The sequence below is a fragment of the Equus caballus genome, chromosome 17, assembly GCF_041296265.1.
Source record: "Equus caballus isolate H_3958 breed thoroughbred chromosome 17, TB-T2T, whole genome shotgun sequence".
Classification (NCBI taxonomy): domain Eukaryota; kingdom Metazoa; phylum Chordata; class Mammalia; order Perissodactyla; family Equidae; genus Equus; species Equus caballus.
This window is the reverse complement of record NC_091700.1, coordinates 5,417,046-5,430,563: the sequence shown is the minus strand read 5'-3', so window position 1 is coordinate 5,430,563 and position 13,518 is coordinate 5,417,046.

Genomic DNA, 13,518 nt, shown 5'->3' with positions numbered 1-13,518 from the left:
TTCCACATGCTTTCCAGGAGTAGAAAATAGGCTTTTTACAAACCGCCATTGTGCACTGGGTCAAAGAGTGTCAGAATGCACCTATGTCAGAAGGGGTCCTTTGCTCTCAGCCATGCCCTCCATTGCTCTAGAGGTGGAAGGCACAAAGCACTGCCTCCATCCTCCAATTGGAGACAAGCCATAAACTGTCTTGCCTCCAGCTCTTTAGGAAGCTGACAAACAACTCGCTTTCCACAGTCCTGTTACAGCAGACCGGTTAAATTCTCAAACAAAGGCTGCTCAAATGGCATTTCTTCCCAGCCATTAACTCGCAGCTTAGGACTCCTGCTTCTGCCGCAATTCCACCTTGCCAACCCGGCTCAGACGAAATGCCTACATCTTCCCCTGAAGCAACTGGGCTGAGTCCCAAATGATTGAGCGTCCACGTGCTTAGGAGGCGATAGACTGCACGCCTTTTTCCAACCACCATTGTGCACTGCTGGAGAGAGTGTCGGAAAGCAGTTATGTCAGAAAGACCCCTTTGCTCTCAGCCCTGCCCTTCATTGCTCTAGGCGTGGAATGCACAAGGCACTGGCTCCCCCCCTCAGGGGGCGACAAGCCACAGACCATCTTCCATCCATCTCTTTAGGAAGCTGAGCAAGAACTCGCTTTCAACAGTGCTCTTTCTGTGTCCTGGCAACATCTCATACAAAGGCAGCTGATATGCCATTTCTTTTCAGCGCTTAACTCGCAGATTTGGAACTTCTGCTCCTGCCACATTTCCACCTTGTCAACCCGGCTCAGACGAAATGTCTACATCTTCCCCTTCAGCAACGGGGACGAGGCCCAGATGACTGTGCTTCCGCATGCTTAGCAGGAGCAGACAATAGGCATTTGACAAACCGCCCTTGTGCACTGCGTCAGAGAGTGTGAGAATGCACCTATGTCAGAAAGGGCCCTTTGCTCTCAGCCGTGCCCTCCATTGCTCTAGAGGTGGAAGGCACAAAGCACTGCATCCATCCTTCAATGGGAGACAAGCCATAAACTGTCTTGCCTCCAGCTCTTTAGGAAGCTGACAAAAAACTCGCTTTCCACAGTCCTGTTACAGCAGACTGGGGAACTTCTCATACAAAGGCAGCTCAAATGGCATTTCTTCCCAGCCCTTAACTCGCAGCTTAGGACTCCTGATTCTGCAGCAATTCCACCTTGCCAACCCGGCTCAGATGAAATGCCTACATCTTCCCCTGAAGCAACTGGGCTGAGTCCCAAATGATTGAGCGTCCACGTGCTTAGGAGGCGATAGACTGCACGCCTTTTCCCAACCAACAATCTGCACTGCTGGAGAGAGTGTCGGAAAGCAGCTATGTCAGAAAGACCCCTTTGCTCTCAGCCCTGCCCTTCATTGCTCTAGACGTGGAATGCACAATGCACTGGCTCGCCCCCTCAAGGGTGACAAGCCACAGACCATCTTCCTTCCATCTCTTTAGGAAGCTGAGCAAGAACTCGCTTTCAACAGTGCTCTTTCTGTGTCCTGGCAAAATCTCATACAAAGGCAGCTGATATGCCATTTCTTTTCAGCGCTTAACTCGCAGATTTGGAACTTCTGCTCCTGCCACATTTCCAGCTTGCCAACCCGCCTCAGACGAAATGTCTACATCTTCCCCTTCAGCAACGGGGACGAGGCCCAGATGACTGTGCTTCTGCATGCTTAGCAGGAGCAGACAATAGGCTTTTTACAAACCACCATTGTGCACTGGGTCAGAGAGTGTCAGAATGCACCTATGTCAGAAAGGGCCCTTTGCTCTCAGCCGTGCCCTCCATTGCTCTAGAGGTGGAAGGCACAAAGCACTGCCTCCATCCTTCAATTGGAGACAAGCCAGCAACTGGCCTGCTTCCAGCTCTTTAGGAAGCTGGGAAAGCACTCGCCTTCCACAGTGTTCTTGCAGGGTCCTGGGAACGTCTCATACAAAGGCAGCTGAACACCGTGTCTTTTGAGCCCTTAACTCACCAATCTGCAACATCTGCTTCTGCCGCATTTCCACCTTGCCAACCCGGCTCAGACGAAATGCCTACATCTTCCCCTGAAGCGACTGTGCTGATTCCCTAATGATTGAGCATCCACATGCTTAGGAGGCGATAAACTGCATGCCTTTTTCCAACCACCATTTTACACTGCTTAGATAGCGTCGGAAAGCAGCTATGTCAGAAAGGCCCCTTTGCTCTCAACCATGCCCTCCATTGCTCTCGAGGTGGAAGGCACAAGGCACTGGTTCTGGATCCACCCCTCAATGGGAGACAAGCCACATCTTGGCCTGCTTCCAGCTCTTTAGGAAGTGGAGAACAAACTCCCTTTCCACAGTGCTCTTACAGCGTCCGGGGAACATGTCATACAAAGGAGGCCGAACGCCGTTTCTTTTCAGCACTTCACTCGCCAGCCTGGGACATCTGCATCCTGCACGTTTCCACCTTGCCAACCCGGCTCAGACGAAATGCCTACATCTTCCCCTTCAGCAATGGGGATGAGGCCCATAGGATTGGGGTTCCACATGCTGAGGAGGAGAGAGACAATAGGCTTTTAACTAACCACGAAGTGCAATGGTTGGGAGAGTGTCAGAAAGCACCAAGGGCAGAAAAACCGCTTTACTCTCAGCCGCGCCATAAATTGCTGTAGAGGTGGAAGGGACAAAGCACTGCCTCCATCCTTCAATGGGAGACAAGCCATAAACAGTCTTGCCTCCAGCTCTTTAGGAAGCTGACAAACAACTCGCTTTCCACAGTCCTGTTACAGCAGACCGTTGAACTTCTCATACAAAGGCAGCTCAAATGGCATTTCTTCCCAGCCCTTAACTCGCAGCTTAGGACTCCTGCTTCTGCCGCAATTCCACCTTGCCAACCCGGCTCAGACGAAATGCCTACATCTTCCCCTGAAGCAACTGGGCTGAGTCCCAAATGATTGAGCGTCCACGTGCTTAGGAGGCGATAGACTGCACGCCTTTTTCCAACCACCATTTTGCACTGCTTTAGAGAGTGTCGGAAAGCAGCTATTTCAGAAAGACCCCTTGGTCTCAGCCGTGCCCTTCATTGCTCTAGACGTGGAATGCACAATGCACTGGCTCCCCCCCTCAAGGGGCGACAAGCCACAGACCATCTTCCTTCCATCTCTTTAGGAAGCTGAGCAAGAACTCGCTTTCAACAGTGCTCTTTCTGTGTCCTGGCTACATCTCATACACAGGCAGCTGATATGCCATTTCTTTTCAGCGCTTAACTCGCAGATTTGGAACTTCTGCTCCTGCCACATTTCCACCTTGCCAACACGGCTCAGACGAAATGTCTACATCTTCCCCTTCAGCAACGGGGACGAGGCCCAGATGACTGTGCTTCCACATGCTTAGCAGGAGCAGACAATAGGCTTTTTACAAACCGCCATTGTGCACTGGGTCAGAGAGTGTCAGAACGCACCTATGTCAGAAAGGGCCCTTTGCTCTCAGCCGTGCCCTCCATTGCTCTAGTGGTGGAAGGCACAAAGCACTGCCTCCATCCTTCAATTGGAGACAAGCCAGCAACTGTCCTGCTTCCAGCTCTTTAGGAAGCTGGGAAAGCACTCGCATTCCACAGTGCTCTTACAGCGTCCTGGGAACGTCTCATACAAAGGCAGCTGAACACCGTGTCTTTTACAGCCGTTCACTCACCAATCTGCAACATCTGCTTCTGCCGCATTTCCACCTTGCCAACCTGGCTCAGACGAAATGCCTACATCTTCCCCTGAAGCGACTGTGCTGATTCCCAAATGATTGAGCATCCACATGCTTAGGAGGCGATAAACTGCATGCCTTTTTCCAACCACCATTTTACACTGCTTAGAGAGCGTCGGAAAGCAGCTATGTCAGAAAGGCCCCTTTGCTCTCAGCCATGCCCTCCATTGCTCTCGAGAGGGAGGCACAAGGCACTGGTTCTGGATCCACCCCTCAATGGGAGACAGACCACATCTTTGCCTGCTTCCAGCTCTTTAGGAAGTGGAGAACAAACTCCCTTTCCACAGTGCTCTTACAGCGTCCTGGGAACATCTCATACAAAGGAGGCTGAACGCCGTTTCTTTTCAGCACTTCACTCGCCAGTCTGGGACATCTGCATCCTGCACGTTTCCACCTTGCCAACCCGTATCAGACGAAATGCCTACGTCTTCCCCTTGAGCAATGGGGATGAGGCCCATAGGATTCTGGTTCCACATGCTGAGGAGGAGAGAGACAATAGGCTTTTAACTAACCACGAAGTGCAACGGTTGGGAGAGTGTCAGAAAGCACCAATGGCAGAAAGGCCCCTTTACTATCAGCCGCGCCCTCCATTGCTGTAGAGGCGGAAGGCACAAAGCACTGCCTCCATAATTCAATGGGAGACAAGCCATAAACTGTCTTGCCTCCAGCTCTTTAGGAAGCTGGGAAAGAACTCGGTTTCCACAGTGCTGTTACAGCATACGAGGAAACTCTCCTACAGAGGCAGCTCAAACGCCATTTCTTCCCAGTGCTTAACTGGCCTCTTTAGGACTTCTGCTTCTGCCACAGTTCCACCTTGCCAACCCGGCTCAGACGAAATGCCTACATCTTCCCCTTAAGCAACGGGGGTGAAGTCCACATGATTGTGCTTCCACATGCTTTCCAGGAGTAGACAATAGGCTTTTTACAAACCGCCATTGTGCACTGGGTCAAAGAGTGTCAGAATGCACCTATGTCAGAAGGGGTCCTTTGCTCTCAGCCATGCCCTCCATTGCTCTAGAGGTGGAAGGCACAAAGCACTGCCTCCATCCTCCAATTGGAGACAAGCCATAAACTGTCTTGCCTCCAGCTCTTTAGGAAGCTGACAAACAACTCGCTTTCCACAGTCCTGTTACAGCAGACCGGTTAAATTCTCAAACAAAGGCTGCTCAAATGGCATTTCTTCCCAGCCATTAACTCGCAGCTTAGGACTCCTGCTTCTGCCGCAATTCCACCTTGCCAACCCGGCTCAGACGAAATGCCTACATCTTCCCCTGAAGCAACTGGGCTGAGTCCCAAATGATTGAGCGTCCACGTGCTTAGGAGGCGATAGACTGCACGCCTTTTTCCAACCACCATTGTGCACTGCTGGAGAGAGTGTCGGAAAGCAGTTATGTCAGAAAGACCCCTTTGCTCTCAGCCCTGCCCTTCATTGCTCTAGGCGTGGAATGCACAAGGCACTGGCTCCCCCCCTCAGGGGGCGACAAGCCACAGACCATCTTCCATCCATCTCTTTAGGAAGCTGAGCAAGAACTCGCTTTCAACAGTGCTCTTTCTGTGTCCTGGCAACATCTCATACAAAGGCAGCTGATTTGCCATTTCTTTTCAGCGCTTAACTCGCAGATTTGGAACTTCTGCTCCTGCCACATTTCCACCTTGTCAACCCGGCTCAGACGAAATGTCTACATCTTCCCCTTCAGCAACGGGGACGAGGCCCAGATGACTGTGCTTCTGCATGCTTAGCAGGAGCAGACAATAGGCCTTTGACAAACCGCCCTTGTGCACTGCGTCAGAGAGTGTGAGAATGCACCTATGTCAGAAAGGGCCCTTTGCTCTCAGCCGTGCCCTCCATTGCTCTAGCGGTGGAAGGCACAAAGCACTGCCTACATCCTTCAATTGGAGACAAGCCAGCAACTGGCCTGCTTCCAGCTCTTGGGGAAGCTGGGAAAACACTCGCATTCCACAGTGCTCTTACAGTGCCCTGGGAACGTCTCATACAAAGGCAGCTGAACACCGTGTCTTTTCATCCCTTAACTCACCAATCTGCAACATCTGCTTCTGCCGCATTTCCACCTTGCCAACCCGGCTCAGACGAAATGTCTACATCTTCCCCTTCAGCAACGGGGACGAGGCCCAGATGACTGTGCTTCTGCATGCTTAGCAGGAGCAGACAATCGGTTTTTACAAACCGCCATTGTGCACTGGGTCAGAGAGTGTCAGAATGCACCTATGTCAGAAAGGGCCCTTTGCTCTCAGCCGTGCCCTCCATTGCTCTATAGGTGGAAGGCACAAAGCACTGCCTCCATCCTTCAATTGGAGACAAGCCAGCAAGTGGCCTGCTTCCAGCTCTTTAGGAAGCTGGGAAAGCACTCGCCTTCCACAGTGTTCTTGCAGGGTCCTGGGAACGTCTCATACAAAGGCAGCTGAACACCGTGTCTTTTCAGCCCTTAACTCACCAATCTGCAACATCTGCTTCTGCCGCATTTCCACCTTGCCAACCCGGCTCAGACGAAATGCCTACATCTTCCCCTGAAGCGACTGTGCTGATTCCCTAATGATTGAGCATCCACATGCTTAGGAGGCGATAAACTGCATGCCTTTTTCCAACCACCATTTTACACTGCTTAGATAGCGTCGGAAAGCAGCTATGTCAGAAAGGCCCCTTTGCTCTCAGCCATGCCCTCCATTGCTCTCGAGGTGGAAGGCACAAGGCACTGGTTCTGGATCCACCCCTCAATGGGAGACAGACCACATCTTGGCCTGCTTCCAGCTCTTTAGGAAGTGGAGAAAAAACTCCCTTTCCACAGTGCTCTTACAGCGTCCGGGGAACATGTCATACAAAGGAGGCCGAACGCCGTTTCTTTTCAGCACTTCACTCGCCAGCCTGGGACATCTGCATCCTGCACGTTTCCACCTTGCCAACCCGGCTCAGACGAAATGCCTACATCTTCCCCTTGAGCAATGGGGATGAGGCCCATAGGATTGTGGTTCGAAATGCTGAGGAGGAGAGACACAATAGGCTTTTAACTAAGAACGAAGTGCAACGGTTGGGAGAGTGTCAGAAAGCACCAATGGCAGAAACACACCTTTACTCTCAGCCGCGCCCTCTATTGCTGTAGAGGTGGAAGGCACAAAGCACTGCCTCCATCCTTCAATGGGAGACACGCCATAAACTGTCTTGCCTCCAGCTCTTTAGGAAGCTGGGAAAGAACTCGCTTTCCACAGTGCTGTTACAGCATACGAGGAAACTGTCATACAGAGGCAGCTCAAACGCCATTTCTTCCCAGTGCTTAACTGGCCTCTTTAGGACTTCTGCTTCTGCCACAGTTCCACCTTGCCAACCCGGCTCAGACGAAATGCCTACATCTTCCCCTTAAGCAACGGGGGTGAAGTCCACATGATTGTGCTTCCACATGCTTTCCAGGTGTAGAAAATAGGCTTTTTACAAACCGCCATTGTGCACTGGGTCAAAGAGTGTCAGAATGCACCTATGTCAGAAGGGGTCCTTTGCTCTCAGCCATGCCCTCCATTGCTCTAGAGGTGGAAGGCACAAAGCACTGCCTCCATCCTCCAATTGGAGACAAGCCATAAACTGTCTTGTCTCCAGCTCTTTAGGAAGCTGACAAACAACTCGCTTTCCACAGTCCTGTTACAGCAGACCGGTTAAATTCTCAAACAAAGGCTGCTCAAATGGCATTTCTTCCCAGCCATTAACTCGCAGCTTAGGACTCCTGCTTCTGCCGCAATTCCACCTTGCCAACCCGGCTCAGACGAAATGCCTACATCTTCCCCTGAAGCAACTGGGCTGAGTCCCAAATGATTGAGCGTCCATGTGCTTAGGAGGCGATAGACTGCACGCCTTTTTCCAACCACCATTGTGCACTGCTGGAGAGAGTGTCGGAAAGCAGTTATGTCAGAAAGACCCCTTTGCTCTCAGCCCTGCCCTTCATTGCTCTAGACGTGGAATGCACAATGCACTGGCTCGCCCCCTCAAGGGTGACAAGCCACAGACCATCTTCCTTCCATCTCTTTAGGAAGCTGAGCAAGAACTCGCTTTCAACAGTGCTCTTTCTGTGTCCTGGCAAAATCTCATACAAAGGCAGCTGATATGCCATTTCTTTTCAGCGCTTAACTCGCAGATTTGGAACTTCTGCTCCTGCCACATTTCCAGCTTGCCAACACGGCTCAGACGAAATGTCTACATCTTCCCCTTCAGCAACGGGGACGAGGCCCAGATGACTGTGCTTCTGCATGCTTAGCAGGAGCAGACAATAGGCTTTTTACAAACCGCCATTGTGCACTGGGTCAGAGAGTGTCAGAATGCACCTATGTCAGAAAGGGCCCTTTGCTCTCAGCCGTGCCCTCCATTGCTCTAGAGGTGGAAGGCACAAAGCACTGCCTCCATCCTTCAATTGGAGACAAGCCAGCAACTGGCCTGCTTCCAGCTCTTTAGGAAGCTGGGAAAGCACTCGCCTTCCACAGTGTTCTTGCAGGGTCCTGGGAACGTCTCATACAAAGGCAGCTGAACACCGTGTCTTTGCAGCCCTTAACTCACCAATCTGCAACATCTGCTTCTGCCGCATTTCCACCTTGCCAACCCGGCTCAGACGAAATGCCTACATCTTCCCCTGAAGCGACTGTGCTGATTCCCTAATGATTGAGCATCCACATGCTTAGGAGGCGATAAACTGCATGCCTTTTTCCAACCACCATTTTACACTGCTTAGATAGCGTCGGAAAGCAGCTATGTCAGAAAGGCCCCTTTGCTCTCAACCATGCCCTCCATTGCTCTCGAGGTGGAAGGCACAAGGCACTGGTTCTGGATCCACCCCTCAATGGGAGACAAGCCACATCTTGGCCTGCTTCCAGCTCTTTAGGAAGTGGAGAACAAACTCCCTTTCCACAGTGCTCTTACAGCGTCCGGGGAACATGTCATACAAAGGAGGCCGAACGCCGTTTCTTTTCAGCACTTCACTCGCCAGCCTGGGACATCTGCATCCTGCACGTTTCCACCTTGCCAACCCGGCTCAGACGAAATGCCTAAATCTTCCCCTTGAGCAATGGGGATGAGGCCCATAGGATTGGGGTTCCACATGCTGAGGAGGAGAGAGACAATAGGCTTTTAACTAACCACGAAGTGCAATGGTTGGGAGAGTGTCAGAAAGCACCAAGGGCAGAAAAACCGCTTTACTCTCAGCCGCGCCATAAATTGCTGTAGAGGTGGAAGGGACAAAGCACTGCCTCCATCCTTCAATGGGAGACAAGCCATAAACAGTCTTGCCTCCAGCTCTTTAGGAAGCTGACAAACAACTCGCTTTCCACAGTCCTGTTACAGCAGACCGTTGAACTTCTCATACAAAGGCAGCTCAAATGGCATTTCTTCCCAGCCCTTAACTCGCAGCTTAGGACTCCTGCTTCTGCCGCAATTCCACCTTGCCAACCCGGCTCAGACGAAATGCCTACATCTTCCCCTGAAGCAACTGGGCTGAGTCCCAAATGATTGAGCGTCCACGTGCTTAGGAGGCGATAGACTGCACGCCTTTTTCCAACCACCATTTTGCACTGCTTTAGAGAGTGTCGGAAAGCAGCTATTTCAGAAAGACCCCTTGGTCTCAGCCGTGCCCTTCATTGCTCTAGACGTGGAATGCACAATGCACTGGCTCCCCCCCTCAAGGGGCGACAAGCCACAGACCATCTTCCTTCCATCTCTTTAGGAAGCTGAGCAAGAACTCGCTTTCAACAGTGCTCTTTCTGTGTCCTGGCTACATCTCATACACAGGCAGCTGATATGCCATTTCTTTTCAGCGCTTAACTCGCAGATTTGGAACTTCTGCTCCTGCCACATTTCCAGGTTGCCAACACGGCTCAGACGAAATGTCTACATCTTCCCCTTCAGCAACGGGGACGAGGCCCAGATGACTGTGCTTCCACATGCTTAGCAGGAGCAGACAATAGGCTTTTTACAAACCGCCATTGTGCACTGGCTCAGAGAGTGTCAGAATGCACCTATGTCAGAAAGGGCCCTTTGCTCTCAGCCGTGCCCTCCATTGCTCTAGAGGTGGAAGGCACAAAGCACTGCCTCCATCTTTCAATTGGAGACAAGCCAGCAACTGTCCTGCTTCCAGCTCTTTAGGAAGCTGGGAAAGCACTCGCATTCCACAGTGCTCTTACAGCGTCCTGGGAACGTCTCATACAAAGGCAGCTGAACACCGTGTCTTTTACAGCCGTTCACTCACCAATCTGCAACATCTGCTTCTGCCGCATTTCCACCTTGCCAACCCGGCTCAGATGAAATGCCTACATCTCCCCCTGAAGCGACTGTGCTGATTCCCAAATGATTGAGCATCCACATGCTTAGGAGGCGATAAACTGCATGCCTTTTTCCAACCACCATTTTACACTGCTTAGAGAGCGTCGGAAAGCAGCTATGTCAGAAAGGCCCCTTTGCTCTCAGCCATGCCCTCCATTGCTCTCGAGAGGGTGGCACAAGGCACTGGTTCTGGATCCACCCCTCAATGGGAGACAAACCACATCTTTGCCTGCTTCCAGCTCTTTAGGAAGTGGAGAACAATCTCCCTTTCCACAGTGCTCTTACAGCGTCCTGGGAACATCTCATACAAAGGAGGCTGAACGCCGTTTCTTTTCAGCACTTCACTCGCCAGTCTGGGACATCTGCATCCTGCACGTTTCCACCTTGCCAACCCGTATCAGACGAAATGCCTACGTCTTCCCCTTGAGCAATGGGGATGAGGCCCATAGGATTCTGGTTCCACATGCTGAGGAGGAGAGAGACAATAGGCTTTTAACTAACCACGAAGTGCAACGGTTGGGAGAGTGTCAGAAAGCACCAATGGCAGAAAGGCCCCTTTACTATCAGCCGCGCCCTCCATTGCTGTAGAGGCGGAAGGCACAAAGCACTGCCTCCATAATTCAATGGGAGACAAGCCATAAACTGTCTTGCCTCCAGCTCTTTAGGAAGCTGGGAAAGAACTCGGTTTCCACAGTGCTGTTACAGCATACGAGGAAACTCTCATACAGAGGCAGCTCAAACGCCATTTCTTCCCAGTGCTTAACTGGCCTCTTTAGGACTTCCGCTTCTGCCACAGTTCCACCTTGCCAACCCGGCTCAGACGAAATGCCTACATCTTCCCCTTAAGCAACGGGGGTGAAGTCCACATGATTGTGCTTCCACATGCTTTCCAGGAGTAGACAATAGGCTTTTTACAAACCGCCATTGTGCACTGGGTCAAAGAGTGTCAGAATGCACCTATGTCAGAAGGGGTCCTTTGCTCTCAGCCATGCCCTCCATTGCTCTAGAGGTGGAAGGCACAAAGCACTGCCTCCATCCTCCAATTGGAGACAAGCCATAAACTGTCTTGCCTCCAGCTCTTTAGGAAGCTGACAAACAACTCGCTTTCCACAGTCCTGTTACAGCAGACCGGTTAAATTCTCAAACAAAGGCTGCTCAAATGGCATTTCTTCCCAGCCATTAACTCGCAGCTTAGGACTCCTGCTTCTGCCGCAATTCCACCTTGCCAACCCGGCTCAGACGAAATGCCTACATCTTCCCCTGAAGCAACTGGGCTGAGTCCCAAATGATTGAGCGTCCACGTGCTTAGGAGGCGATAGACTGCACGCCTTTTTCCAACCACCAATCTGCACTGCTGGAGAGAGTGTCGGAAAGCAGCTATGTCAGAAAGACCCCTTTGCTCGCAGCCGTGCCCTTCATTGCTCTAGACGTGGAATGCACAATGCACTGGCTCGCCCCCTCAAGGGTGACAAGCCACAGACCATCTTCCTTCCATCTCTTTAGGAAGCTGAGCAAGAACTCGCTTTCAACAGTGCTCTTTCTGTGTCCTGGCAACATCTCATACAAAGGCAGCTGATATGCCATTTCTTTTCAGCGCTTAACTCGCAGATTTGGAACTTCTGCTCCTGCCACATTTCCAGCTTGCCAACACGGCTCAGACGAAATGTCTACATCTTCCCCTTCAGCAACGGGGACGAGGCCCAGATGACTGTGCTTCCGCATGCTTAGCAGGAGCAGACAATAGGCTTTTTACAAACCGCCATTGTGCACTGCGTCAGAGAGTGTCAGAATGCACCTAGGTCAGAAAGGGCCCTTTGCTCTCAGCCGTGCCCTCCATTGCTCTAGAAGTGGAAGGCACAAAGCACTGCTTCCATCCTTCAATTTGAGACAAGCCAGCAACTGTCCTGCTTCCAGCTCTTTAGGAAGCTGGGAAAGCACTCGCATTCCACAGTGCTCTTACAGTGCACTGGGAACGTCTCCTACAAAGGCAGCCGAACTCCGTGTCTTTTCAGCCCTTAACTCACCAATCTGCAACATCTGCTTCTGCCGCATTTCCACCTTGCCAAACCGGATCAGACGAAATGCCTAAATCTTCCCCTCAAGCGACTGTGCTGATTCCCAAATGATTGAGCATCCACATGCTTAGGAGGCGATAAACTGCCTGCCTTTTTCCAACCACCATTTGACACTGCTTAGAGAGCGTCGGAAAGCAGCTATGTCAGAAAGGCCCCTTTGCTCTCAGCCATGCCCTCCATTGCTCTCGAGGTGGAAGGCACAAGGCACTGGTTCTGGATCCACCCCTCAATGGGAGACAAACCACATCTTGGCCTGCTTCCAGCTCTTTAGGAAGTGGAGAAAAAACTCCCTTTCCACACTGCTCTTACAGCGTCCTGGGAACATCTCATACAAAGGAGGCTGAATGCTGTTTCTTTTCAGCATTTAACTCGCCAGTCTTGGACATCTGCATCCTGCACGTTTCCACCTTGCCAACCCGGCTCAGACGAAATGCCTACATCTTCCCCTTGAGCAATGGGGATGAGGCCCATAGGATTGTGGTTCCACATGCTGAGGAGGACAGAGACAATAGGCTTTTAACTAACCACGATGTGCAACGGTTGGGAGAGTGTCAGAAAGCACCTATGGCAGAAAGACCCCTTTACTCTCAGCCGCGCCCTCCATTGCTGTAGAGTTGGAAGGCACAGAGCACTGCCTCCATCCTTCAATAGGAGACCAGCCATAAACTGTCTTGCCTCCAGCTCTGTAGGAAGCTGGGATGGAACTCGCTTTCCAAGTGCTGTTACAGCATACGAGGAAATACTCATACAGAGGCAGCTCCAAAGCCATTTCTTCCCTGTGCTTAACTGGCCGCTTTAGGACTTCCGCTTCTGCCACAGTTCCACCTTGCCAACCAGGCTCAGACGAAATGCCTACATCTTCCCCTTAAGCAACGGGGGCGAAGCCCACATGATTGTGCTGCCAAATTCTTAGCAGGAGCAGACAATAGGCTTTTTACAAACCGCCATTGTGCACTGGGTCAGAGAGTGTCAGAATGCACCTATGTCAGAAAGGGCCCTTTGCTCTCAGCCGTGTCCTTCATTGCTCTAGAGGTGGAAGGCACAAGGCACTGCCACCATCCTTCAATTGGAGACAAGCCATAAACTGTCTTGCCCGCAGCTCTTTAGGAAGCTGACAAACAACTCGCTTTCCACAGTCCTGTTACAGCAGACCGGGGAACTTCTCATACAAAGGCTGCTCAAATGGCATTTCTTCCCAGCCCTTAACTCGCAGCTTTAGGACTCCTGCTTATGCCGCAATTCCACCTGGCCAACCCGGCTCAGACGAAATGCCTACATCTTCCCCTGAAGCAACTGGGCTGTGTCCCAAATGATTGAGCTTCCACGTGCTTAGGAGGCGATAGACTGCACGCCTTTTTCCAGCCACCATTGTGCACTGCTGGAGAGAGTGTCGGAAAGCAGCTAT